The following is a 26,250-nucleotide window of genomic DNA, read 5'->3' as shown; positions in this document are numbered from 1 at the left end:
TTTCCAGCAGACTTCACTGATTGATTCTTTTTTTTTTGGCCATCTGTTGCACCCCCTCCCTCCCATCATTGCTGCCATTCTTCCAGCACTGCTGCTTGTTTATTTTGCCGCTCTTCCGCCCCTCTCCTCATTTGTGCTTAACTTGCTTCTGCTAGTTTTTAACAGCATTGCCCGACCTGTTCTTCTAGTCTGAGCAGACAGCTGAAGATTGATGTGGCATAGTGTGAAATTATCTCACCTTCTAGATGGGCTGTATGCACACTGGTGAACAATGCGAGGCATCACACTGCTTTTCAAGTCCACAGGCTATAATATGTAAATCCAACCAATAATGCACGGCAAGCGGTCGACACTGCGCCACCCTACTGGACTGCAGTAGGCGGCTCAGTCTTCTTATATTGTCGGTCTTTTGCTTGAAGAAAGCAGAAAAGTCTTTGCAACTTGGAATATCCTTTGTTGAGCTGTTAGGTTGCAGAGATTGCGTCTTGGTTTGGGACAGTACGTGGCTCCTATATCATCGGCTACCTGAATGCTTATCTATGTTAGACTCTTTTATGGCTGCTACTGGACCAAATTCACTGCACGGATGCTATATTATTGGTTTCCTGATTGTTTATTAAGGCTGTACACTATGACTTGAGTGCTTTACTAACTTGCATTCCACTCACTACTGCCTACTATGTTTTCAACATTGTGTTTACTCACCCTCTGGGGTGCTATAATCTTATTCGAGTTGACATTGCACGGCTTCTATATTATTGCTTATTGATTGTTATTATTGTGCATACTCTTGTGTGATTTCTACCCTAATTAGCAAATCACTCCCTACCGAATTCTATACTGTTTTCAACAGTTTGTCTATCCTACCTACTGTTTCTGTAAAGCGCTCTGATATCTGCAAAGATCTTGTTCGCGCTATATAAAACTTTAAAAAAAAAAAAAAAAAAATACTGCAAGCAATGGCCAGCACAACTCTTTGACAATTACATACAACCTTTTTGATAATCAATGTGCTAATTAACCACTTGGCTGCTAAGGGTGTTCGATGAGCTCCATTGACTTTCCATTGAAATCAATGGAAAGTCCATGACGAGTTACCCTTGTCATTAGCGCTGAAGGGGTTAAGAGCGAAGCGAGCAGCTTTAGGGTTTATTATTTGCTGCCGTCTAGGTTGACTCACTTCTTTCGAAAACACTGCATCTTGTTGTCCTCAAGCCAGCTATATCTTCTAATCCCATACTGAGGGTTCTTTGCCTTTGTGCTTGCGCAGCACTCCACTGCCTTTAGACTGCCTTTCCGCCAGGTTTGCACATGTAAACAACATGTACATACATGCATTCATACACACTGAAAGTTTGTGCTTGTAAACAGCACATCCACCTATCCTCAAATACAATTTCAAACATTACTGTGTATGTCCAAACAAAGCAAACACAAGGCGATGATGGACGGAGTGCTAAAACTATTCAGAACCTCTTCCCACGGTCACAGATCTGGGTTGAATCCATCATCGTTCTTTAGCTCAGTGCCATTGTTCTTTGGTTCAGACCCACCTATATGCAAATCAGTCTTGAACCAGTGCCTCATGAGAACAGTCCAGCCCGAACTGCCAAGGCAGGTCTTCCCTAGACCAGAAACAAGAATCCTGTGACCAGTTTTGTTGTATCACCCCTCATCAGCCAGGCAAGCTTGAATCCAGTGGCAAAGTGAGCAAGGGACCCATGTCTGGGTATACCCTGCCAACTTATGGCAAACAAAGCAAATGATGGACAGAGCCCTGAAAGTTTACATACACATCGTGTCCTCCCTCCCCCCCCCCACACTCCTCCCCCTCACAGATCTGAGTTGACTCCATCATCCTTCTTTAGCTCACTTCGCCACCTCAGTTCATTTGTCACCCTGATTGGGATGGGTATGCCCAGACTTGGGTCCCGTGCTCTCCATGCAACTGGAGTCTAGCTATCCTGGCGGATGAGGGGTGAAAGCCCGTAACTGGTCCTAGGATGCTTGTTCCCAGTCCAGGTAGGACCTGGCCTGGCAGTTCGGGCTGGACTGTTCCCATGGGGCGCAGGGTCAAGACTGATTTGCATATGGCTGGGATCAAACTGGAATGGTATGGGGAGCAAAAAAAGATGGATTTAGGCCCAGAACTCTGTACTGGGGTGAATGTATGACATTGTTCTGCATTCTGTCCATCAATTGTTCTTTTTGCATTTGTCTGTGTATGTTCTGCAAGCTCCTCCATACCCAAACAGGTCAGTAGTGCGCTATACAAAACAACAAAACAAAGGTCCTGCAGCGGCTTGTAGTACAAGCTTCAAGTCCACTTGAAACTAGTGTCGCTTTTCTTCTTTGCAGAGGATTTCCAGAAGATGGCATAGTACCCTTAGATAAGAGTGGGACTAACCTACATAAATAAACGATATATTGGTACCAGGTATTTTTTTTTTTTTTGTATGTGTGCTGAGAAAAAAATTCTTATTTTACTGATGTTGGACACCTTTCTCATAATTCGAGAAACATCAATGCATTATTGTTTACTGTGTGTGACACAGATTTTCTCATTAATATAGCAGCACATAATAGTTTCTTCAGATCATTTTCCACATTAATGTAAGTGAATGGAATATTAGAAAATACAGATGGTACTTCTGTAGCGTTACTACTTGTTAACCGCTTTATTTGTATGGCTGTGAATATTAGTGAAAATATTGGTGTCACTTGACACCACATACTGAGTGATATTTGGACGTTTTGATGCTGAATATTATATTATTTCTGTAATTTGTTCATGGAGTTCAACCTGGGCCCTAGACTACATCTTGTCCTTGGTTTATGTCTCTGTTCCATAAGTGTACACATAATGAATTGCCTCTGCCGCTTGAAACGTGGCATTTCATTATTGTATTTATATACTACCCTTATAAGCTAAGGCATTGAAGCACCTTGAAAATGAGTTGCTTCAGTGCATTGCTTATGAGTTCCAAACAGTGTTTCACATACAGGACATTGTGTAAGGCTGAATGAGAACAGTAGCTGTTATTGCACCCAAGATAATGAGCTGCATGGCTAAAAACGTTTAAGGTCCCAAAGGAGAGACCTGTTGGCTATGCCTAGACAGTGCTGCCAGCTGCTTCTCTGGCCCGGTCAGTAAATCCTCATTGTTAGTCCTCTAGACAGTGCTGCTAGCTGCTTCTCTGGTTCAGTCTTTAACTCCTCCATTTTAACTCCTCTAGGCAGTGCTGCAGCTGCGTCTCTGTTCCCAGTGGTTATACCTCATTCTCCGTCCTCTAGGCAGTGCTGCAGCTGTTTCTAGGGTCCCAGTGGTAATTCCTCATTCTTAAGCCTCTAGGCAGTGCTCCTATAGCTGCTTCTCTGGCCCCGTTGGTAATTCCTCGTTCTAAGTCCGCTAGACAGTGCTGCAGCTGCGTCTCGGTTCATACATCCACTACACTCCAAACCAAAACACGTAGGTAAGAGACATTGTCATTTACAGCGCCAATAGCCCTAACTCTCAAAAATGCTAGACCTATTGCATTGCAAATGGTTGTTACCTCTGGGTGTTATCACTGGAAGTGTTTTCTAAACCACGTTTCGCTGTGGCCAAGTGAAACCAAAAGCGCAGTAGAAGGAACGTAGCCAATTTGCGGTAACTTGGGTGAACTCATCCCCGCAGAGCCCTTTCAACCCCTCTCTTCTGCCTGCAGCAGATGCGCTGTTCATTGGACTTTCTTGGAAAGTGGTTAAACATGCTAACTGTGCTGGAATTTGAATGCATGCCTGTGATGCAATCCGCGTTATTGACACACTGCGTTGCCAGAAAGAATGCCTATAAAAATATGAGACTCCGAAATAGATTAATTTAATTAAAGCTGACATGAGCGAGCTGTTTACAGATGAGGCAGATTACATTCGCACGCGCTCTGAGTTACTACGACGGATCCCACTGTAATGAAAAGAATGCTGCCGCCGTTATTCACGAAGCGTTTTATGCCAGGCCTGGTCCACCCCTGGCTCCCACCTCCTAGAAACTGGCCTAGCCAGAAAAGAAGCTATGCAAAGCTATGCTGAACAGCACTGACCATGTAACCTGCAGCATCTCTTAAGCAAACCCTTGCTCTATCCTCCTAGGGCGGAGCTGGACCTGAAAAAACAAGATGTGTTGCATCACTGGGGCTTCCTCCAAGAGGCCACCAACTTTGCGAAAGTACAATGCTTTGCTGTCACTCATCAAAGCCTAACTAGCTAAACTGGTCCATCATAGGTTTACTGTTTTTACTGATTTTTACAGATAGAGACAGAAACCCATGTATTTTCCTGTCTGTATTTATTTATTTTTAAATTTGGATAAAAATGGAAATTAGGTTGTTTTTGAAGTGATTCTAAATGCTTTCAGTCATGGCTGCCAAGAGAATATCTGTGCGGATTGACAGGTAACGGTGTTAAAAAAAATAAAGGATTTTTTGTAAAGATGGTTAAACAGCTGTAGATATGCACACTGTTAATACTGTATGTTTTTATATAAGTGCACCGATTTATCATCTGTGGGTTTTCATATCATTGAAAATCTCTCAGGCATTTAAGCATGAGTGTCAATTTATAGTTTAAGTGCATTTGGAAATATGGTAGTTTAAAATCCAGTTTTTCACAAAAACCCAAAATAAATCTGGATAAACGCAGATAAAATTGGCAAATAATAAGTATGGATAAGTCCAGACGGAATACAAAAAGATTACCATAAAACCGGGAGCCCTAATAATAAGCACCAGTTCACTTTAGTACAGATGATACGAATATTTATCTTCAGGGCACGAATCCAGCCTGTTCTCATCGCACAATACAACTGTCCTCTACTAATCCAGCATGAGAGAAGCTGGCAGGTCTCAGATGCATCAAACACCAAACCTCCACTGACTGCAGCCACACTGGCTATGCTCTAAAACCTCAAGCACTACAATCGGTATGGACACGCAGCGCAGTTCTAGTTGGGTAGCTTGTCGCCCAGCTTAAAGGATCCCATCTCCGACATGAGCCTGAGTGTAAAGGTATAGTGGCTGCTATCAAGATATTGGCTATCAACCACCTATCGTCCTGTTTCTATCTCTCACACTTAGGTGTGTGCTAATGGCCTTCTGCCTTTTTGAAGGGGTCTGGAAATGCGACGTTGAAGGTCAGCAACTTTGTTAGGGTTGGGAGTGCAGCAGAAAGGAACTATCTGAATATATCCATTCTTCCCGAGTGGTACCAACACAAAACATTAAGCCATCTACCAAGGACAGTATGTGGATCAGTTATAGAGAATGAATAAGTAGGCACATGAGCAGAGATTGACGCTATTGTTAAAGAGGTCAGAAAATGCAAAAGGGGCAATGAAATCACCATGTTTTAAAGAATGACACTCTTGGCTGTATGAAATCCAGGACACTGATCTGCAACTCTTAACGTTGTTTGGAGATGCAGCACCCTTTCTGGAGATCTCCTATCCTGAGAAACTGTTAATTCACACTTTGCGATGTGGATAAATGGATTGCATGAACCCTACACTATGGAGGAGAACAGTATCGCAGATTTGGATTTGTGAAACTAGGAACTTCTGCTGTGTGAGATAAATTCCATCCAGTGGCTCAATGTATACATTTAAGAGAAGTGAGGACAGTTCTGTGGTACCACGTAGGTCAGGGACTTGTTGCTGAAGAGAGACAGGCCTAATCTCACCATCTATTCTCTCGCCTTCAGTCCACGTTGTCGGCTTCCTTGCCGTTCGAACCAGCTAGGTCCACTCCAGTAGGGTGGTGTGATTGGCCATGTCGAAAGCTGCTTACTAGATTAGGATGGCCTGGTGGTTGCCTTCTATCTCTGGCCACACTTTCATGTGCAACTCCTATATTTTCTTGGATGTGTAGAAAGCTATTGCTTTTACTATAAAACGGAGAGGCAGAGGGCACCACAATGATTTGATGTGGTGCAGGTAGTGGGATGTTGGTGCCTGGAGGTTTGTGGCATCATTTGTTGGATCCCTCTATGGCACTTAGGGGTGGAGCTACTTTAAATTAAATTACATTCAGATTCGGGCCATCTTTGTCTGAACAGCACCTTCGCCAAAAGATATATGCTGCTGAACTACCCTGTGTAAATGCAGATCTACTCTTGAACTAACCATGTTTTGTGAACATCACCACTGGCGGGAAGTGTAATCTGCTGTTTTGCGTGCAGTACCAGATATTTCAGTACCTGCAGCCAAGCTTTTTCAGTCCGTTCCTCCCAATCTTCCCTTGTGCTACTACTCTCTCTCCAAGAGTATTCCTCTTAGGAAGTCCATGGCTTAGCATTTAATGCCCATGACTACAGGTCAATCTGTTCCTAGGAGGCATTATCAAAACTTATACCTTGCCTGGTCCTCCAAAATTGCTGTTAACCACACAGATAGAATAATTGTGGGTTGTATAATGTAAGTTGCCACTGCCTGTCATGAGTTATGTCAGACATCTACGCTAGACATGCGAGAGTGGCTCCCAGGGCACCGGTCAATGGATGCTGATAACTTCAGCTAAAGTAGTCGATAAAGTTTGTCAATAAAGTTTTGTTTGACGATAGTTTAAACAATGAAAGAAACTTTTTCCTTTAGGTTTTATCATCAAGATATTTTATTCATATTCTTGGATTTCAATCATGTGTTCTATTTTCAGTTTCTTATATTATCCTTCATCTTTTTGATCAAGAAGCACAATTTAACACTCCATGAAAATTTCCAATGCATTTCGCCCATCGGGCTTCATCAGGGAAATCTACAACATAAACACATATCTATTACCATTCTGAACTTAATCCATTAACACGTACATCACTTGATACTATTCAACTTAAATGCTCTGCTCAAATCTCAAACAGTAGTGGTTATTAATACAAACGTCACAAGCTAAGGTATCATTTAAAGATAATAGCTGTTACATTGCTTTTTTACATATCTAACCCACAGTAGTTCTTTAAAGGGACCTACGCACTACTAGGGTGGGAACTAAACTCTTCACTAATGGATATATGCAATGTCTATAATACGTTTGAGTTGGGTGTATAGATGTAACATTACAACAAATGAATTCAGAACTAAATGGAAATGAGCAGAAATACATTTCAAACTTAAATTGATATAGGTAACTAAAGCATGGCACATCACAAATCTTTCCTTTACAGATAGCAACTGTATTCAACCCTTTCATTAATTCCATCTGGGGTCAAACTCTGTAAGTAAAAAATCCAATAGTTCTCTCTCATAAGCAAAGTCTTTCTATTGTCTTGGTCTTCTCTTCTTTCCACTATTTCTAGAATGCAGGTTTTGATTTGATTGATTTGATGTCTATGTACCACAAAGTGTGCGGACACTGCCGATTTCATTACTTTCGTTCGAATATTGCTTTTATGCTCTGTGAGCCTTGTTTTTAGTTTACGCTCCGTTTGGCCAACATACACTTTGCCACATGGGCACTTGATTAGATAAATGATGTTTTTGGTATCACAAGTCCCCGTAACTTTTAATTTGATTTTGTTTCCCTTCATAGGATGCATAATCGTATTGCCTTCCATGATGTTGTGACAGTTACTGCAATTTCTGCAAATAATAGACAATAGAAAGACTTTGCTTATGAGAGAGAACTATTGGATTTTTTACTTACAGAGTTTGACCCCAGATGGAATTAATGAAAGGGTTGAATACAGTTGCTATCTGTAAAGGAAAGATTTGTGCTGTGCCATGCTTTAGTTACCTATATCAATTTAAGTTTGAAATGTATTTCTGCTCATTTCCATTTAGTTCTGAATTCATTTGTTGTAATGTTACATCTATACACCAAACGTATTATAGACATTGCATATATCCATTAGTGAAGAGTTTAGTTCCCACCCTAGTAGTGCGTAGGTCCCTTTAAACATGGGAGAGTCCTTTAATAGCTACACTTCCGGTAGATGCGTCACACGCTGCCGGTCGGAGTTGAAGCAGCACACGTCGTTTGATAACGCGCGAACTCCTCGAGTATTTCGGGTAAGAACGAACATTTTCCAAAGATTAAGCTACGTGCGTAAGACGCTGGGTTTAGAACGCCGATACTTAGTTGAAGCAGCACACGCCGTAAATAACGCGCTAAATCGTCGATCTTTCCGGGCAAAAGTGACAATTTCCCTAAGTAAAGCTACGTGCGTAAGCCGCTGGGTGTAGAACGTCGATGTACAGAATGGTTGTGCAACACTCAGGGAGCCTGGCTAAACCGAATATGAGAATGGGAAGATCAAGCGCACACCTGCGTACGAACAGGCGCAGTGTATATATAGGATTATAAAGAGATCCCCTGACTCTTAAGAACTACTGTGGGTTAGATATGTAAGAAAGCAATGTAACGGCTATTATCTTTAAATGATACCTTAGCTTGTGACGTTTGTATTAATAACCACTACTGTTTGAGATTTGAGCAGAGCATTTAAGTTGAATAGTATCAAGTGATGTACGTGTTAATGGATTAAGTTCAGAATGGTAATAGATATGTGTTTATGTTGTAGATTTCCCTGATGAAGCCCGATGGGCGAAATGCATTGGAAATTTTCATGGAGTGTTAAATTGTGCTTCTTGATCAAAAAGATGAAGGATAATATAAGAAACTGAAAATAGAACACATGATTGAAATCCAAGAATATGAATAAAATATCTTGATGATAAAACCTAAAGGAAAAAGTTTCTTTCATTGTTTAAACTATCGTCAAACAAAGCTTTATTGACAAACTTTATCGACTACTTTAGCTGAAGTTATCAGCATCCATTGACCGGTGCCCTGGGAGCCACTCTCGCATGTCTAGCGTAGGTGCTATCTTTAAATACTATTGGTGCTCCTGAGCGGGGAGCAATCCCAAGGAGCACGGCACACATTGAAGACTTGAGTTAACCGAGCAGTGCACAATTTACAATCCTTATTTGTTATTTCAGACATCTCCATAGGTGGTAGGGATACACATGCATGACTACGCCTATTTCCACACATTTCTCTGCACTAAGGCGTTTATTGCAGTAGGAAGCTTGTGGCGACCGGTTCGGAGGATCTCCCCCCGCCCCCCCTCTTCACCACCCCTCCCAACACCTAGGTTAAGGCACACGCGCACGCTTCATATCCCGCAACCCGCTGCCTTTTCATGCTCAAGGGGCTTATCCCTTTTCTGTGTCGCCGCAGCACTGCTCTGGTTCTCATGCAGGCTATCGTCCCCTGCCCAGTAAGCCCATGTGACAGACATACGTTTGCGGTCCATGAGCTTCAGCACCTGGAGAGGGGAGTGAAGCTTTATAAAGATCCAATGCAGTGGAGTTTGTGTTTTACTAGGCTCTTTGCGAAGTTCTTCTTCCTGTTTCCAACTTATTTAATAAAGGATTTCGTGTTTTTCATGCGGAGAGCAAACAACTTTTTTGTTTACCATGCACATTTTTATTAAATTCCCTCACGAGATTTGTACGCCATGTGATCATAAGCAAGGGGACCTGTTAATGAAAATGTTTTTCTTATCGTGAAAGCTGCAAGAAAATAATTTAATGAACCTGACCCCGGGATATTCGGCATGTTGAGCATTTAAAGTGTATTTTTCGTGTTTTGAGGCTATATCTGAAATGTGTCAAGTACAGATTAGCAGTGACTCATTCGTTCTGATTCATAATATTGCTAGGTTAATTGATCGAGTATGAACAAACTCCATTTTGAGACTGCATGGGGTGGAAAAATTGATTCGCGCTGGTTGGCCAAGATCCCCATATCTCCAGATTGGGGAACAGTTGACAACTTCAGAAGGTTTTCTGCTCGGTGCCTCACTAAAGTAAATGCTATAGTGATAAGAGGGGTGTGGGACCATTGATGGTTTGGTAAACAAACAAGTTCTGCCCCTTTCGGCATCGCGATCCCAGCAGAGCAGTCCCTGCAGCATGCTAGAATAAGGAAAGCTGTTGCCGTTGGGGGAAGAGATATCTTAAGAGCCACACTGCCATATAAGCCCCTGTGACTACCTGTAAGTGAAGGTCTGAGCAGGAAAGTTCTAATGCTTATTCACTGATCAGGGAGGCAACGAAGCTCTGGGACATGAGTGCAAGGCATACATCGGAGGAAGATTTAGGAGAGGAACTGTTGTATGAGAACTGGATGATGTACACTAGTGGTGAGGAATGCTAATGGTAACCTTATCCAGTGCAGACTTGCTGATTCAGCTTTTGCAGCATTATCAACTCTGGGACTAGGGGGCTGAGATCAGGTGGAAATTCCTGAGATGCAATATTAAAGCTGCATTTGTGTTATATACCCAAAGTTGGATCAATGGCAGCCACCTCATGCTTAATACCAAGAAAACTGAGTTCCTCCTCATCTCTCCTCCCTATCACACACCCAAGATGGATTTATGGCTGAAGCATCTTACTTCCTTTGATTGCGGCCCTCACATCATTTACTCTGCGAAATCCCTGGGAGTTACCCCTGACAAACATTTAAATATGCAGGAACAAATCTACAATACCACCAAGGGAGCCAACTTTCAGCTGAAGTAAACTTAAACCCTTCCTCCTACAGACTGATCTAAAAATGGTGGTCCAAGCCCTAGTACTACTAACACTGGACTATGGAAGCACCACTCTTTGCGGTCTTCCAAAATACAAACTAGCACCGATCAGGGCATCGCTTAACGCTGCGGCCAGGCTGTTCTCCAGGAATAAAAAGAAATAACCACATCACCCCGGCCCTGACAGCCTTGAACTGGCTACCATACGAGTCGAGAATACAACTAAAGATCGCCTGCATGACACATAAAGCCCTACATAGTAACACCCCCAGCTATTTAGCAAAAAAGCTAGAGCGGTCGGGAGGTTGTAGACATTCGCGAAGCTCAAGCTCACTGCTACTAAAACCTCAATGCTTCCACAAAAAGAGAACTGGGTGCAGAGCTTTCTCGGGTATCGCACCGAAGAATTGGAACAACCTTCCCCCAGACGTACGCAGAATCTCGTCTTCAAAAAGGAAGCGAAAATGTTTCTCACAAACAAATTAACATCCTAAACCTTTAACTCTCTGAAGCCTACTTGCCACCGCTTTTAATCAAACAGCAATGTCTACCTCATTTGTATTATATGCGATTCCGGATTATATGTATAACGTGATAAATATGTACTGTAAAGTGCTCAGATACCCCCGTGGGTCATGTCTGCGCTATATAAAACTTTATGGATAAATAAAATATAGTACTGAAACGTGAAGGTAATTAGCTATTATTGTTGGCTAGAAGCAGATTCTCAAAATAACAGGGGAAAAGTGGATCTGTTCTGATAAATGTTTACTACATATTTACTGTATGAGGAAGATGAATACATTTGTGCATTGGTTTAATAACTTGGTTCTGTTCCTGGTACTTGGAAAATGGTGCTGCTTTGGACTGCATCAGAGTGGCGGCATTGAGCTGATGCTGGCTGATACAGGTATGGACTATATCAGAGTTTGCATCTTGGTCGAGTTAATGGGAGACAAGGGGGCAGTTTAGAGAAATGTACGGCCGTAGTCCTTTTCTGTGCTTGTTATGTTATACCACCTTGCAGTGAACATATTCATGTATTCAAGAATAGAATCCTAACCCAGGAGCCTTGGGTTGAAGTAACATGCGACCACTAGTCTTGCTTCTTCTGATCTGTTCTGATCATGTTAGCAGCGCGAAGGCATTGGAGTTGAAGAAGAGTGAGTGAGAGTGGGGTTTTGAAGGTTTACGGAGCAGCCAGTCCTAGAACATGGTACAAGAAGCGCTCAAATCAAACTGTGACCAGCTTTCAATAGTATGCAGTTCATTAATTTCCATCTGACCAACGTTATTTGTATTTTTTTATTCCTGAAAGCTGTGCATGATTTCTCTTCTATTTTCTGAACTATAAAGAACGTGTCTGTGGTAAAAGATCTGTGGTGTTCCATTCAACTCCAAAACAACAGAAGCCCTCTTAATAATTCTCCTAATTACTTTGCTAGATTGGTGGAAGAACCAAACATAGGTTACGAGTTAACTGAATAACGACGGCAGTGGCACTATTTTGTCTCGAACTACCAGCACGTTGTAATTGTGCACTCCATCTAGTTTGGAGGTACATATGATGTATGTTGTAATTGTGCACTCCATCTAGTTGTGAGGTGCAGATGATGTATGTTGTAATTGTGCACTCCATCTAGTTGTGAGGTGCAGATGATGTATGTTGTAATTGTGCACTCCATCTAGTTGTGAGGTGCAGATGATGTATGTTGTAATTGTGCACTCCATCTAGTTGTGAGGTGCAGATGATGTATGTTGTAATTGTGCACTCCATCTAGTTGTGAGGTGCAGATGATGTATGTTGTAATTGTGCACTCCATCTAGTTGTGAGGTGCAGATGATGTATGTTGTAATTGTGCACTCCATCTAGTTGTGAGGTGCAGATGTATGTTGTAATTGTGCACTCCATCTAGTTGTGAGGTGCAGATGATGTATGTTGTAATTGTGCACTCCATCTAGTTGTGAGTACAGATGTATGTTGTAATTGTGCACTCCATCTAATTGTGAGGTACAAATGATGTATGTTGTAATTGTGCACTCCATCTAGTTGTGAGGTACAGATGATGTAGACTGTTCTAGCATGTGCAGTCTCTACAATGGCATCCTAACGGTGATAATCTTGGGTTGCAACGAGTACCGCAACTGGCAGCTAGCTTAAACTCGGGGAGAGAAAGCAAGCTACAAATGTCCTACCTCTGCTGTGATGAAGCACCTTGAGAGGGCAGAATAGGTTTGTGGTTGTGCACTTGGTCCTGAAAACAGAGAAGACTCCACCGCTGGGTGTTTATCTGAAGAAAATCCATTCTGGGCAGTCAAGAATATTTATGGGGGGGCAGCTTAAATGCACTCACAACAACCAGGTGGCAGCCAGTTCTCGCCAGATTTTGAGAAATTAATCGCTCTCTGAACTTAAGCGTCTCCTACTGAAGCGAACAAGACTAGTGGAATGAGGTATTTTGATGGGACCCCAGAAACAAAACAAGGGAATTGGGCCGGGTAGAGAGGGGCTGCTCTGAGCAGAGTACACAGCAAAAGGGGGGCCTGGGGGAAAAGGAAGGTAAAGAAGGAAGGAGAGGTGGTCCGCATGTTGCGATCACAACATGGTCTGCTGGTGCGGCACCCGAGTAGGAGTTGGATTTTGCACTTTAACAGAAACCACGCCATGAAAGTATGGACTGGCTGTGATTCCCTAATTGATTTTCACTCCTTGGTCTGCCTAAATCGGATATTGCCAACGGCTTCTGGAATACATTTCCTGTGTTGAGATCTCGCTAGTAAGGGCTGAGAGTCCGATCAGTTTTCCATTTTTTTGGATTTGGAAGCACATCATTAATTGGTGGCTAACCTCATTGTTGGGGCGCTGTCTCACTACAGTATAGGTCCCCCTTCTCCCTGTCCGTCCTGAGGAAGACCCGTAGCTGAGGTGTTGATCCTCCCTCCACAGCGCAAGGGTCGAAACGTCGACGATCCCCTCCGTCTTTTGAAGCCTGCAGCCCTGTCCCCTCTCCTGTAAAAAAACTTTGAGAAAACCGTATGATTAAATACGTGGGGCAGGCTCAACATTAAGGAAATAGAACCTTAGTTTTTTGTCTAAAGCATTGGATTGTCTTTTTATTAATTTTTCTCTTTCACTTGAGCACGCACTTTCTATTGCACCTGGCAGTATCCCCTCTATTGCACCTGGCAGTATCCCCTTTATTTCTTGTTTTTAAATATGTATATAAGAATGTAAAATAAATTGCAAATGTATATTGCTTATAAATGTTGTATTGAAATTGATTTTGGGTATTACCAATAAGATTGAATACGCATTTGGCTTTTCATGTTATTTTCTTTTGTAGTTTTTCAGGATTCAGTCGCATGAAATAACTCAGATTCAAATATGAGTATTACAATGAATATGTGGTAAATGAATGATGTCCAGGACCACCTTGTTTATTATATTATCGAATACCCAGGTCCTTTGACTTTTTCTGGGTTATACCCCATTTTCTTAATGCAATCACAATATGGGCAACAAACCTATTTGATAATTTGTCTATATTTAAATGGGGATAAAGAATTTTAAATAATTATAGATTTAAAGAGGGAATGAGTCTATAATTAAGAGTGCAGGGTTAAAATGATAAGCAAAGTTTTGGTTTGGAAAATCTTAATCTATCGGTTTTACCACAGAGATCTGTGCGGTATTTACAACACAGTAAGTTCTTAGTAAACCAGCTTTGCAAGAAACTCCGCTTCATTTAAACCTTTCAACTTGGATTCGAGAGCTGTATGTAGCTTCTTGGTCTAGAAACGGTTTGCTAACTCCACCTAGTAGATAGCTGAATACCAGCCAGTGGGTGCCCACACAGCAGGGTAGACTGTAATACACGCTTAGTGGTCACAGGGCGTGGCAGTAACACAAGTGATGCCAAGAGCTGAATTAAATGTACAACTGGAGGTGCGAAAGGTGGAAACTAGGCGGGGCCAGCCCGGGAGAGCAACAAAGCAAAAAGTAGAATGGTGACAGTCATGAAAAGAGGCGAAAACTGAGGAACACGCCATCATTCTCTTTAGAGTGATCGTGCCGCTTCACCTCTGTGATTTGAAAGTATTCCTCATAGATCTAGTGTTTGCCAGGGTCCTGCTTATGCATCAGCATCTGTAGGCCCTTGAAATGGCAGCCGGCCATGATAGTACCAAAACATGGTTATTTTCCCGGCTCGCATCCAGACCTGTGGCCAGAGGAGTGGCGTACACTGCTCCTGCACTGGTGAGCAGCAATGCAGTGCCGGTGGGGCTCGAACATATCACCAACCCTGCAGTTTTACAGTCATTTCACCAGGGGCTAGTTTTACAGCGGATTTTACATTTAGTCTCCCCAGAGTTTTGAAACTCCGAAAAAGTGTCTTGTAAGAATTCAACATATTTAGTTATTAGGGGTAGGTTTTCGAAGCAATAACTAACCCGCAGTAACAGGCCTTGAGGGTCATTTTCTAATTTTTTTAAGAATTGCATCCGGAACCACCACAAAGCACATAGTAAATAAAAAAAACTATAGGTAATGCCAGTAGGTCAGGCATTTGCTCTGCTTTAACCCCCTTAAGAGTTTTTTTGTGGGAAAAAAAAATATATATATGTATTTGCACCGTTACATATGGCTATGGTGTGGGAGATGGGTGGAGTCTAAATAACCCTACTTCCAAAGAGACGGTTGGAGCTCATGTGAACATTTCTGACACATTAATAAGAATAGCCAAAGTCATTCACCTCAAAGGATTCCCTTGTTAAGTGCAGTTAATTTAGAGCTGAAGCATAATACAGTACTGCATGCATTTTTTGCATAGACAGTCTGAATATGCCCTAAATGTATGTTAACAGAAAAGTGCAGTAACGAACATTTCTCATTACTGTGCTTGAAAAGACTATTCCTATAGACCGAGGTGTTGACCTCTGCTAGGTTTGAGCAGAACGGAAAGTAATATAAAATAAAAATAGATCTACAGCAGAAGTTTACAATTTCTTAACTTTTTTTCAACTTTTCAAAAGGCTGTGCACAAATCACCTTTAAATTGCAAGCATTGGCAAAACCAATACTTTTTAGGTTTCGCCTGGCTGTAGCACGCAGTGCTCCGCCCAGGCGAAAACTTTTGTTAACAGTATGGATGTTCGTCCCGCCTCTGTTTCCCATTGGCTAGCTCCATAAATGGAGGCTAGCCATTGGAACAGAGATCTGTCCGTCAATTGCGGAGCAGATTCGGGGGCGTTCCGGCCATTTTTACTCATCCTGCCCCTTTGGACACGTCAGTGCGGCGGTGGGCGGGGTTTATTTTTGTGTTCGTCGAGGTTTCTTTTCGTCATTCCACGGCCGACCGCCGCCGGAGGAAGTCCAGGTCCAGGTGAGTGCTTTCCGTGTGTTCCCGCACCCCCCCTCCCGCTGTCCGTCTTCCCGTTCCCGCCCCCCTCCCGCTGTCCGTGTGCCTCCCACTGTCCCCACAAAAACGAGGTGAGTCCCCATCCCAGAGTTTTAACATTGTTGGGAATTGGGCTTCATATCTTTGCAGATCGAGTGCAGTTGTTTTACTGAATTACCCAAAGCTCTTACAGTCATCTGTCCCAGACATTACACACAAGAAGGCCTGGCAGCGGGGAACGGGCGGATGCCAAACTGGAAGGTGGCACATTCTTGGCTAGAAATCCCCGGCACACCCCGGAATGGCAGATGGCGTCCCTTGTCCCGCAGCTGCCCTCTGCTGCTGCCCGGCAGGCGCAGCCCAACGAGAGCTCTCCTTATGCTGCAGTGAGGCAGGTCTGGGGTCAGAGCGACAGCCTCTTGGCCACTCTGGGCGGCTTCTTCCTGTTACTGGTACCCGAAGAGCCAGTGGTTGGTCTACGACTGAGCAGGGTCTAAGGCCCTGATGGTGCTGGTAGCTTCAAACCTGCCATGAGTGAAAACTGCACTGCACCCTTGCCAGTCTTTTGTGAAGCTCTGGTTTTATTCAAAATCAAAGTCCTTTCATCTCTGTCGAGAATCTTTCTGCTGTGTTTGGACGAGCCCTCGGCTCGGTTATGCTAGTGCATTATGGGGGACCTACCTGCATATTAGATAAAACGTACCTTTTTTTTATGTGTTTAAACTGTGGCCTCCCTCCCTTTTTAGTCTGATATATGCTTATGCGTTCTATGCACGTGTAACAATACACATTGATGCTTTGCTGGCTGAGTAAGTTTCAGTTTTCAAGAGGGATTGTTTGTACAGCGCCCTTGTGATAGCTCCGTGCTGCAACTGTGCCTCTCACCCTCGTAACCCTCTAAGAAGGGGGAGATTCCAGATGCTTGGGAATGTGATTCTCTTGATGTCAATGAAGCTATAAAGTATGTTGGTGAAAATGGGGCTGGATTATGTAGCACCCGAGATTTAAAGTATCATGGTGAAGGTGTTGCTGCACTATGTGGCACGTGATGTCACAGAGACACATGGTGACGCTTGACCTGTTGTGCGCATTGAAAAGGATTGCAAGAAAGGTGGCACGATGGGTGGCATCCAATGCCCCTACTCAGTGTGTGTGAGGAAGTGGCCCTCAGTAGGTAGGGGCGTAGCGCAGCCTCTGCGGTGCAAGAGGGTCCCTGCTCCTTGAAGGGCCCCCTCAAACCTTCAAGGGAGTCTCATTTAGCCCAAGACCAATGATTATCTGTGAGTTTTGAGGTTCTAAAGGGCCCATCTTCACATTCTGCAAGTTGCGTTATGCCGCTGACCTTTGGCGCACGTAGCGTGACAAAACGGAAATGTGGAACACCGTAAACAGATCTGACAGGTTAATGTAAAGGAAAGGGCATCAGGGCCAGCCCACCCACCAGGAATCTTGAAACATTACCCACCAAGGAGCGCGCGCTCTTCGAGCGCACTCTGTTTGTGTATATTGTGTTTCCATGAAACATCTGCGCATTAGCCATTGGGATTTCCCTCAGCCAGTAAAATGTTTGTAAGTCCTTAATGGAGACATTTATGGGGTTTTGCCTCAGAAGCGTACTGGATGGCCCTATCTAAAAGGCATTTAAGCTTCCTGTCGCATTGCGCATGGAATGAGGCGCTAGGAGCTGGCTTGGGACGGATGTGGTAGGCGGTCGATACACACATTGTGCTCAGAATGGCACTTTTCTTCAGGATCACACTTCGAGCCATCCCTAGGATGGACATTTTACTAGGAGAGACATGTTTTTTTGTCAAAGTGGTGAAGTGTTGATCTGACGATGGGAATTGGTAGTGGGTGGTATAGGAAGTCCACTGGATCATGCCCCAGTGAGATGAACTTGCTTCGAGTAAGAAAGCAGGGCCTGCAGCTCCTTTTTCGGGGTGTGGGTGGGAGGTGAGAAGCACTAGTTCTACATCAGGCATCATAGACTGATTATGCAGTGCAGAGGGTATATTGTTTCCCAAGACCAGGAACACCCTCCCCACCCACCTACGGGAGACCCAAGACCTGCTAACCTTCAGAAGGCTCCTCAAGACCTGGCTCTTCGAGCAGTAGCAGCACCCCAACCCCCCAGCACCTTGAGACCCTCACGGGTAAGATTGATTGATTCTCTAATCCCTTATTTACAAGAAAGTGATCTGACAATTTTGAGGCAGTGAGTATTGTATAGCAGGTTTTGGCAACAAACTCTGTAAGTCTAGGATGGTGGGACCTATTTGTACTCTTGTTCAATAGCTTGTCGTACCCACACTGAAAGAGTCCTTCTAGGGCTAGGCACTAAGCCCATTTTGACATTCAGACTGAGATAGTGTCTGGCAGTGGAGCTGGGTACAGGAATAAAATCATCTGCTGTGCTGATGCATCGTGAAGAGTGGATGGTAGATAGGAGAAGCGTGGACCCCATGGGCTTCTGTTGTAAATATTCCCTCTGCCCCCACCACTAGTGCACGTGCACCACACCTTCAGCATGCTTTACTCAAACCATTCTGATGTACTTGGGAGGCAGCTTTTGATTTGTTTGAGGATGTGTAGAAACTGATTTGTGGAAGAAACGTGAGCTGTCAAAAGTATTATGTTATGGAGACAGTCTGTGACTTGTATGTTTAATGAGTTTAGAATCTGCAGTTTCCAGGGATGTGATTGAAGGGACCAGGTAGAGCACGCTAGGACATGAACAGGCTCTGGTCACTTGTGTACATTTTGTGCCTTTGGGAGGAGTTGTGTGGTAGACATAGGAAGTCGAAACCATCAGCAGCCTGGTAAACAGTCGTTCTCTTCTAGCATTTCTGCTGAGGTAGCCAAAACAATTCCAGGCACTGCTTATTATGTTTATTTTTGGCGATCCTGTGTCCCTTTTACTCCCCACATACACATTATGAAATCATGTAGTCCGACAGCTTATGGTCTGTCTGTGTGAACAAGTCGCTTTCCCAGCGCTCACGGAAGCAGCACAGTTATTACCACATAGTTGAAAGCCCAGATATGATTAAGTGAGCTTAGAGCTTGAATGCTGGTAAATACCTCACACGTGTTCCTGCTGATGAGATGTTGACGACGTGAGTAAGCGTGTTCTCCACCACTGTATATTCAGGTGGGATGGCGTAGCCAAGAACACACTGACGGTGATAGTGTGGAAACTGCCACTTTAATTAAACAGGTGCACACAACTCAATCTAAAACCTTGGCACTGAGCCTTACATACCTTAATATCAGCTGCCTCTGTATTTCAAAGAGTGATGGAGGGTGTTTTGGTGTGTGTGTGTGTGTGTGACTGCTCCAGTGTGTGTGTGTGTGTGTGTGTGTGTGTGAGACTGCTCCTGTGGGTGTGTGTATGTGACTGGATGTGTGGTTGTGTGTGTGTGGGGGGGCTCTGGGTGTGTGTGTGTGGCTCTGGGTGTGTGTGGCTGGCTCTGGGTGTGTGTGGCTGGCTCTGGGTGTGTGTGGCTGGCTCTGGGTGTGTGTGGCTGGCTCTGGGTGTGTGTGGCTGGCTCTGGGTGTGTGTGTGGGTGGTAGTAATTGCTGTCTGCTGAGCTCGTCCGTAGGGTACAATAGTTCTCACATTTGCAAGAGATTAAGCCAATGACAATGTAAATGACAATGCCATTTATTTATCTGTTTTCAAAACCAACACATAAATACAAATTTTGTCATTTACAATGCCAATAGCTCTAACTTCTCCAAAGGCGAAACCGTTGCATTGTAAATGCTTGTTATTTATGTTTTCTAAAGGTGAAGATGCTGAGGTTAGACGTATCCATGTGAGGAATACGTTACTTACCTTCAGTAACACTTGTTCTGGGGGATACTCTTATCTAAACACATATTTATCATCCTCCTCCCTGTTCTGTACAATGGACTATTTCCCATCTGATAAGGTCCCAATTTGGGGATCTACGCACTGGCTGAATTGATGACTGTTGGGATTCATGTCTGAGGGTGCAGATGGTATCCAGAAAGAAACTGACATCTGGGTGCTAAAGCTCTTGTCACTTTCTTTTAAGTTGATCTGGAGCTGCACAGTCACCTACCAATGGGTATGCAGAAAATTCTTTGTGATCCAGTCTGGCGTCTTTGGATGTTCTAAATTTTAGGAGTCTGGGGTTAGCCAGAGTATTCACCAGAAAGAGCATTAATGATACAAAGTAACTTGTTCACTTTTCTGATACTTTGACATTTGCTGGAATTTCTGGATAATTAAATATGTGGACGTTCCGGAAAAGTATATTGCTGTTTTAGAAATTATCTGGGTTGGCAGGTTTCCTTTGGGTGCCAGCAGACTCTCTGTTCCATCCCACGGAGACCTAATACTGCAGACATTCCCCTTCTTGGAATCTTACCCATCAGAAACATTTTCCTGGTGTGTGGATTCCTGTTCACATGGCTGATCACCCCGCACTTACAAGACCTAGGTAACACTGAATTGGATTTGCCATGGTAGAGATATAGTTCTATACTGTTTGAGTAAAACTGAAGGAAACTACCATGGGAGAAAAATGTTGAAAATTTGACATTGTTACTGCACAAAGGAGAATAGAGGGAATTACCTTGTTTAGGAAAACAAAGTGCACATAAAATGACAAATGTCCTGTTGAGTGTGTTCTGCCAGCCTGTGAGAAGAGGTAGTTTGTTCTTTCCTCAATACAGTCCTTTGGTCGAACAGTATTAAAAAAAAACCTATTGCTATATTTTTCCTAAAGGCCTGAGCTTGATATGTCCTCAATTGGACATTGAACTGTAGTCTGTTCTTCATCCACAGTACTGTGGTTTGCGCGAATATTATACAATTGATTACGCAGTACATATTCCCTGTATTCCACACAATTTTGCCATTGGCCGATTCCTGGAGTACAGGCTAACAATTGTTTTGGTTAGCATTCTGAGATGAACATTTGTCCATTTTGAGAAATACAACAATATATTGAGTAAAATAAAAAAAGGATTTATTTCGGCTTTTTTTCATTAGACCTTCAGACTGCAATAAGAGACTGAAGTGAGGTTTGCAATATTACAGAGGCATGAATGTGCCACGTAAATAAAAATATAGTTTGTATGGGTACACAAAGAGACCAAAGAGATGCACGTGTTTAAACAGTATATCATATTTCTAATGGTACAGCACAGAGAGGCGCATACACCCTGACGGTGACAGGGTTCAGGGCCGGAAGCTAACTTTCCTGGCTTTGTCTCGCTCTTAGTCATTGTTTGTACAGCGGTTTCCTTTCCAAGCATGTGTTATTTAGAAAAGGAACAGTTTATTACTGTTGCTTAGAAAAAAAGACTGCATCAATCACTGCCAACGTTTTGTGGGTGAGGTGGAATACAATGTGAAAAGTCACCCGGGACAGCAGCTTAAAGGTCCTCTTTCTCCCTTCTTAGTTTAACATCGTATCATTCCCCCCCAATCCCAGATACAATCGACCCTCTGTACCACCCCAAATTGCTTCTTTCCTTAACACCTGAGCATGACGCTCCTTTTTCCATGAAAGTTAGCTTTTTATGCTATATTTAACCATTGATAACCTCTTATTCAGTGCTTTAAATGGGCCGGTACTCACCGGTACTCGCACTTCTTCATTTTCTCCCCTTGAGTACCGGCCCTTTTTTAGGTCTCGGCAACGAGAACTATTGTCGCCGAGTAAGCTCACAAGGGAGTACAGAGCGGTGCACGAGCCGACCAGGGTCTGTGGACGCGCACACACAAAGGCAGGCAGGCAGGCACACACCAGACACAGACAGACAGACGCACGCACGCACACACACACTCCCTCCCTCTCTGCCCACTCCCTCTCTGCCGCCCCCCCCCCCCTCTCTACCCCCACTCACCGGGCTCTTTCCCTCTGCAGCGGGTCAGTCACGGCAGCAGGCAGGCTCGGTGTCTTCTCCGGCGATCTTCAGCTGATGTGCACGCTCACGCTGCGTCTCCTGCGCGCCCACCACGCTGTTTCGCGCCGTTGATCCTCAGCTTGTGATTACTACTCCTTCTAACCCGGATTCTAAATTACTATTTCTTGGTTCTCTAACTCCACTCTGTTGATTCGTAACAAACTGATATTCAGCACATTTCACAGTCTCACTTTTGCTTCTCATAAATACAATAAGATTATTTTAAGCAATGTCTACCCTTCTTTTGGTTCTGTGCCTATTATGCTTCGGACTATAGAGTTTTAGAAAGTGTGGTGGAAGATTCCATGATATCAGTGGTGTGCACAGTGCAGAGTGAGTGTGCAGAGTAGTGAGTGCAGAGTAGTGAGTGCAGAGTAGTGAGTGCAGAGTAGTGAGTGCAGAGTAGTGAGTGCAGAGTAGTGAGTGCAGAGTAGTGAGTGCAGAGTAGTAGAGTAGTGAGTGCAGAGTAGTGAGTGCAGAGTAGTGAGTGCAGAGTAGTGAGTGCAGAGTAGTAGAGTAGTGAGTGCAGAGTAGTGAGTGCAGAGTAGTGAGTGCAGAGTAGTGAGTGCAGAGTAGTGAGTGCAGAATGCTGAGTAGTGAGTGCAGAGTAGTGAGTAGTGAGTGCAGAGTAGTGAGTAGTGAGTAGTGAGTGCAGAGTAGTGAGTAGTGAGTGCAGAGTAGTGAGTGCGCAGAGTAGTGAGTAGTGAGTGCGCAGAGTAGTGAGTAGTGAGTGCGCAGAGTAGTGAGTAGTGAGTGCAGAGTAGTGAGTAGTGAGTGCAGAGTAGTGAGTAGTGAGTGCAGAGTAGTGAGTAGTGAGTGCAGAGTAGTGAGTAGTGAGTGCAGAGTAGTGAGTAGTGAGTGCAGAGTAGTGAGTAGTGAGTGCAGAGTAGTGAGTGCAGAGTAGTGAGTGCAGAGTAGTGAGTGCAGAGTAGTGAGTGCAGAGTAGTGAGTGCAGAGTAGTGAGTGCAGAGTAGTGAGTGCAGAGTAGTGAGTGCAGAGTAGTGAGTGCAGAGTAGTGAGTGCAGAGTAGTGAGTGCGCAGAGTAGTGAGTGCGCAGAGTAGTGAGTGCGCAGAATGCAGAGTAGTGAGTAGTGAGTGCAGAGTAGTGAGTAGTGAGTGCAGAGTAGTGAGTAGTGAGTGCAGAGTAGTGAGTGCAGAGTGCAGAGTAGTGAGTGCAGAGTGCAGAGTAGTGAGTGCAGAGTGCAGAGTAGTGAGTGCAGAGTGCAGAGTAGTGAGTGCAGAGTGCAGAGTAGTGAGTGCAGAGTGCAGAGTAGTGAGTGCAGAGTGCAGAGTAGTGAGTGCAGAGTGCAGAGTAGTGAGTGCAGAGGAGTGAGTGCAGAGTAGTGAGTGCAGAGGAGTGAGTGCAGAGTAGTGAGTGCAGAGTAGTGAGTGCAGAGTAGTGTGGAGGTGAGTGGAGTGGAGGTGAGTGGAGTGGAGTGGAGTGGAGTGGAGTGGAGTGGAGTGGAGTGGAGTGGAGTGGAGTGCAGGTGAGTGGAGTGGAGTGCAGGTGAGTGGAGTGGAGTGGAGTGGAGTGGAGTGGAGTGGAGTGGAGTGGAGTGGAGTGGAGTGGAGTGGAGTGGAGTGGAGTGGAGTGGAGTGGAGTGGAGTGGAGTGGAGTGGAGTGGAGTGGAGTGGAGTGGAGTGGAGTGGAGTGGAGTGGAGTGGAGTGGAGGTGAGTGGAGTGGAGTGGAGGTGAGTGGAGTGGAGGTGAGTGGAGGTGAGTGGAGTGGAGGTGAGTGGAGTGGAGGTGAGTGGAGGTGAGTGGAGTGGAGTGGAGTGGAGGTGAGTGGAGTGGAGTGGAGTGGAGTGGAGTGGAGTGGAGTGGAGTGGAGTGGAGTGGAGTGGAGGTGAGTGGAGGTGAGTGGAGGTGAGTGGAGGTGAGTGGAGTGGAGTGGAGGTGAGTGGAGGTGAGTGGAGTGGAGTGCAGGTGAGTGGAGTGGAGTGGAGGTGAGTGGAGGTGAGTGGAGTGGAGTGCAGGTGAGTGGAGTGCAGGTGAGTGGAGTGGAGTGGAGTGGAGTGGAGTGGAGTGGAGTGGAGGTGAGTGGAGTGGAGTGGAGTGGAGTGGAGTGGAGGTGAGTGGAGTGGAGTGGAGGTGAGTGGAGGTGAGTGGAGTGGAGTGCAGGTGAGTGGAGGTGAGTGGAGGTGAGTGGAGGTGAGTGGAGGTGAGTGGAGTGGAGTGGAGTGGAGTGGAGTGGAGTGGAGTGGAGTGGAGTGGAGTGGAGGTGAGTGGAGTGGAGGTGAGTGGAGTGGAGTGGAGTGGAGTGGAGTGGAGTGGAGTGGAGTGGAGTGGAGTGGAGTGGAGTGGAGTGGAGTGGAGTGGAGTGGAGTTGAGTGGAGGTGAGTGGAGGTGAGTGGAGGTGAGTGGAGGTGAGTGGAGTGCAGGTGAGTGGAGTGGAGTGGAGTGGAGTGGAGGTGAGTGGGGTGGAGGTGAGTGGAGTGGAGTGGAGTGGAGTGGAGTGGAGGTGAGTGGAGTGGAGTGGAGGTGAGTGGAGGTGAGTGGAGTGGAGTGCAGGTGAGTGGAGTGCAGGTGAGTGGAGTGGAGTGGAGTGGAGTGGAGGTGGAGTGGAGGGTGGAGTGGAGGTGAGTGGAGTGGAGTGGAGTGGAGTGCAGGTGAGTGGAGTGGAGTGGAGTGCAGGTGAGTGGAGTGGAGTGGAGTGGAGTGGAGTGGAGTGGAGTGCAGGTGAGTGGAGTGGAGTGGAGTGCAGGTGAGTGGAGTGGAGTGGAGTGCAGGTGAGTGGAGTGGAGTGCAGGTGAGTGGAGTGGAGTGGAGTGCAGGTGAGTGGAGTGGAGTGCAGGTGAGTGGAGTGGAGTGAGGTGCAGGTGAGTGGAGTGGAGTGGAGTGCAGGTGAGTGGAGTGGAGTGGAGTGCAGGTGAGTGGAGTGGAGTGGAGTGCAGGTGAGTGGAGTGGAGTGGAGTGCAGGTGAGTGGAGTGGAGTGGAGTGCAGTGAGTGGAGTGGAGTGGAGTGCAGGTGAGTGGAGTGGAGTGGAGTGCAGGTGAGTGGAGTGGAGTGGAGTGCAGGTGAGTGGAGTGGAGTGGAGTGCAGGTGAGTGGAGTGGAGTGGAGTGCAGGTGAGTGGAGTGGAGTGGAGTGCAGGTGAGTGGAGTGGAGTGGAGTGCAGGTGAGTGGAGTGGAGTGGGAGTGCAGGTGAGTGGAGTGGAGTGGAGTGCAGGTGAGTGGAGTGGAGTGCAGGTGAGTGGAGTGGAGTGGAGTGCAGGTGAGTGGAGTGGAGTGGAGTGCAGGTGAGTGGAGTGGAGTGGAGTGCAGGTGAGTGGAGTGCAGGTGAGGTGGAGTGCAGGTGAGTGGAGTGGAGTGGAGTGCAGGTGAGTGGAGTGGAGTGCAGGTGAGTGGAGTGGAGTGCAGGTGAGTGGAGTGGAGTGGAGTGCAGGTGAGTGGAGTGCAGGTGAGTGGAGTGCAGGTGAGTGGAGTGAGTGGAGTGCAGGTGAGTGGAGTGCAGGTGAGTGGAGTGCAGGTGAGTGGAGTGGAGTGCAGGTGAGTGGAGTGGAGTGGAGTGGAGTGAGTGGAGTGGAGTGCAGGTGAGTGGAGTGGAGTGGAGTGCAGGTGAGTGGAGTGGAGTGGCAGGTGAGTGGAGTGGAGTGGAGTGCAGGTGAGTGGAGTGCAGGTGAGTGGAGTGCAGGTGAGTGAGTGGAGTGCAGGTGAGTGGAGTGGAGTGGAGTGCAGGTGAGTGGAGTGGAGTGCAGGTGAGTGGAGTGGAGTGCAGGTGAGTGGAGTGGAGTGGAGTGCAGGTGAGTGGAGTGGAGTGGAGTGCAGGTGAGTGGAGTGGAGTGGAGTGCAGGTGAGTGGAGTGCAGGTGAGTGGAGTGGAGTGGAGTGCAGGTGAGTGGAGTGCAGGTGAGTGGAGTGCAGGTGAGTGGAGTGGAGTGCAGGTGAGTGGAGTGGAGTGGAGTGCAGGTGAGTGGAGTGCAGGTGAGTGGAGTGGAGTGGAGTGCAGGTGAGTGGAGTGGAGTGGAGTGCAGGTGAGTGGAGTGCAGGTGAGTGGAGTGCAGGTGAGTGGAGTGGAGTGGAGTGCAGGTGAGTGGAGTGGAGTGGAGTGCAGGTGAGTGGAGTGGAGTGGAGTGGGAGTGCAGGTGAGTGGAGTGGAGTGGAGTGCAGGTGAGTGCAGTGGAGTGGAGTGCAGGTGAGTGGAGTGGAGTGGAGTGCAGGTGAGTGGAGTGGAGTGGAGTGCAGGTGAGTGGAGTGGAGTGGAGTGCAGGTGAGTGGAGTGAGGTGAGTGGAGTGGAGTGGAGTGCAGGTGAGTGGAGTGGAGTGGAGTGCAGGTGAGTGGAGTGGAGTGGAGTGCAGGTGAGTGGAGTGGAGTGGAGTGCAGGTGAGTGGAGTGGAG

General features: G+C 45.7%; 1 protein-coding gene across 1 annotated transcript in view; it reads left to right on the top strand.

Moving 5' to 3' along the window:
• The window catches only part of ADAM10 (ADAM metallopeptidase domain 10), a 536,961-nt gene that overhangs the window by 85,767 nt on the left and 424,944 nt on the right, over nt 1-26,250 (top strand). The gene's annotated exons all lie outside the window — the stretch shown is intronic.

The sequence above is a fragment of the Lissotriton helveticus genome, chromosome 3_2 (assembly GCF_964261635.1).
Source record: "Lissotriton helveticus chromosome 3_2, aLisHel1.1, whole genome shotgun sequence".
Lineage (NCBI taxonomy): Eukaryota > Metazoa > Chordata > Amphibia > Caudata > Salamandridae > Lissotriton > Lissotriton helveticus.
This window is presented reverse-complemented; position numbering and strand designations above follow the sequence as displayed.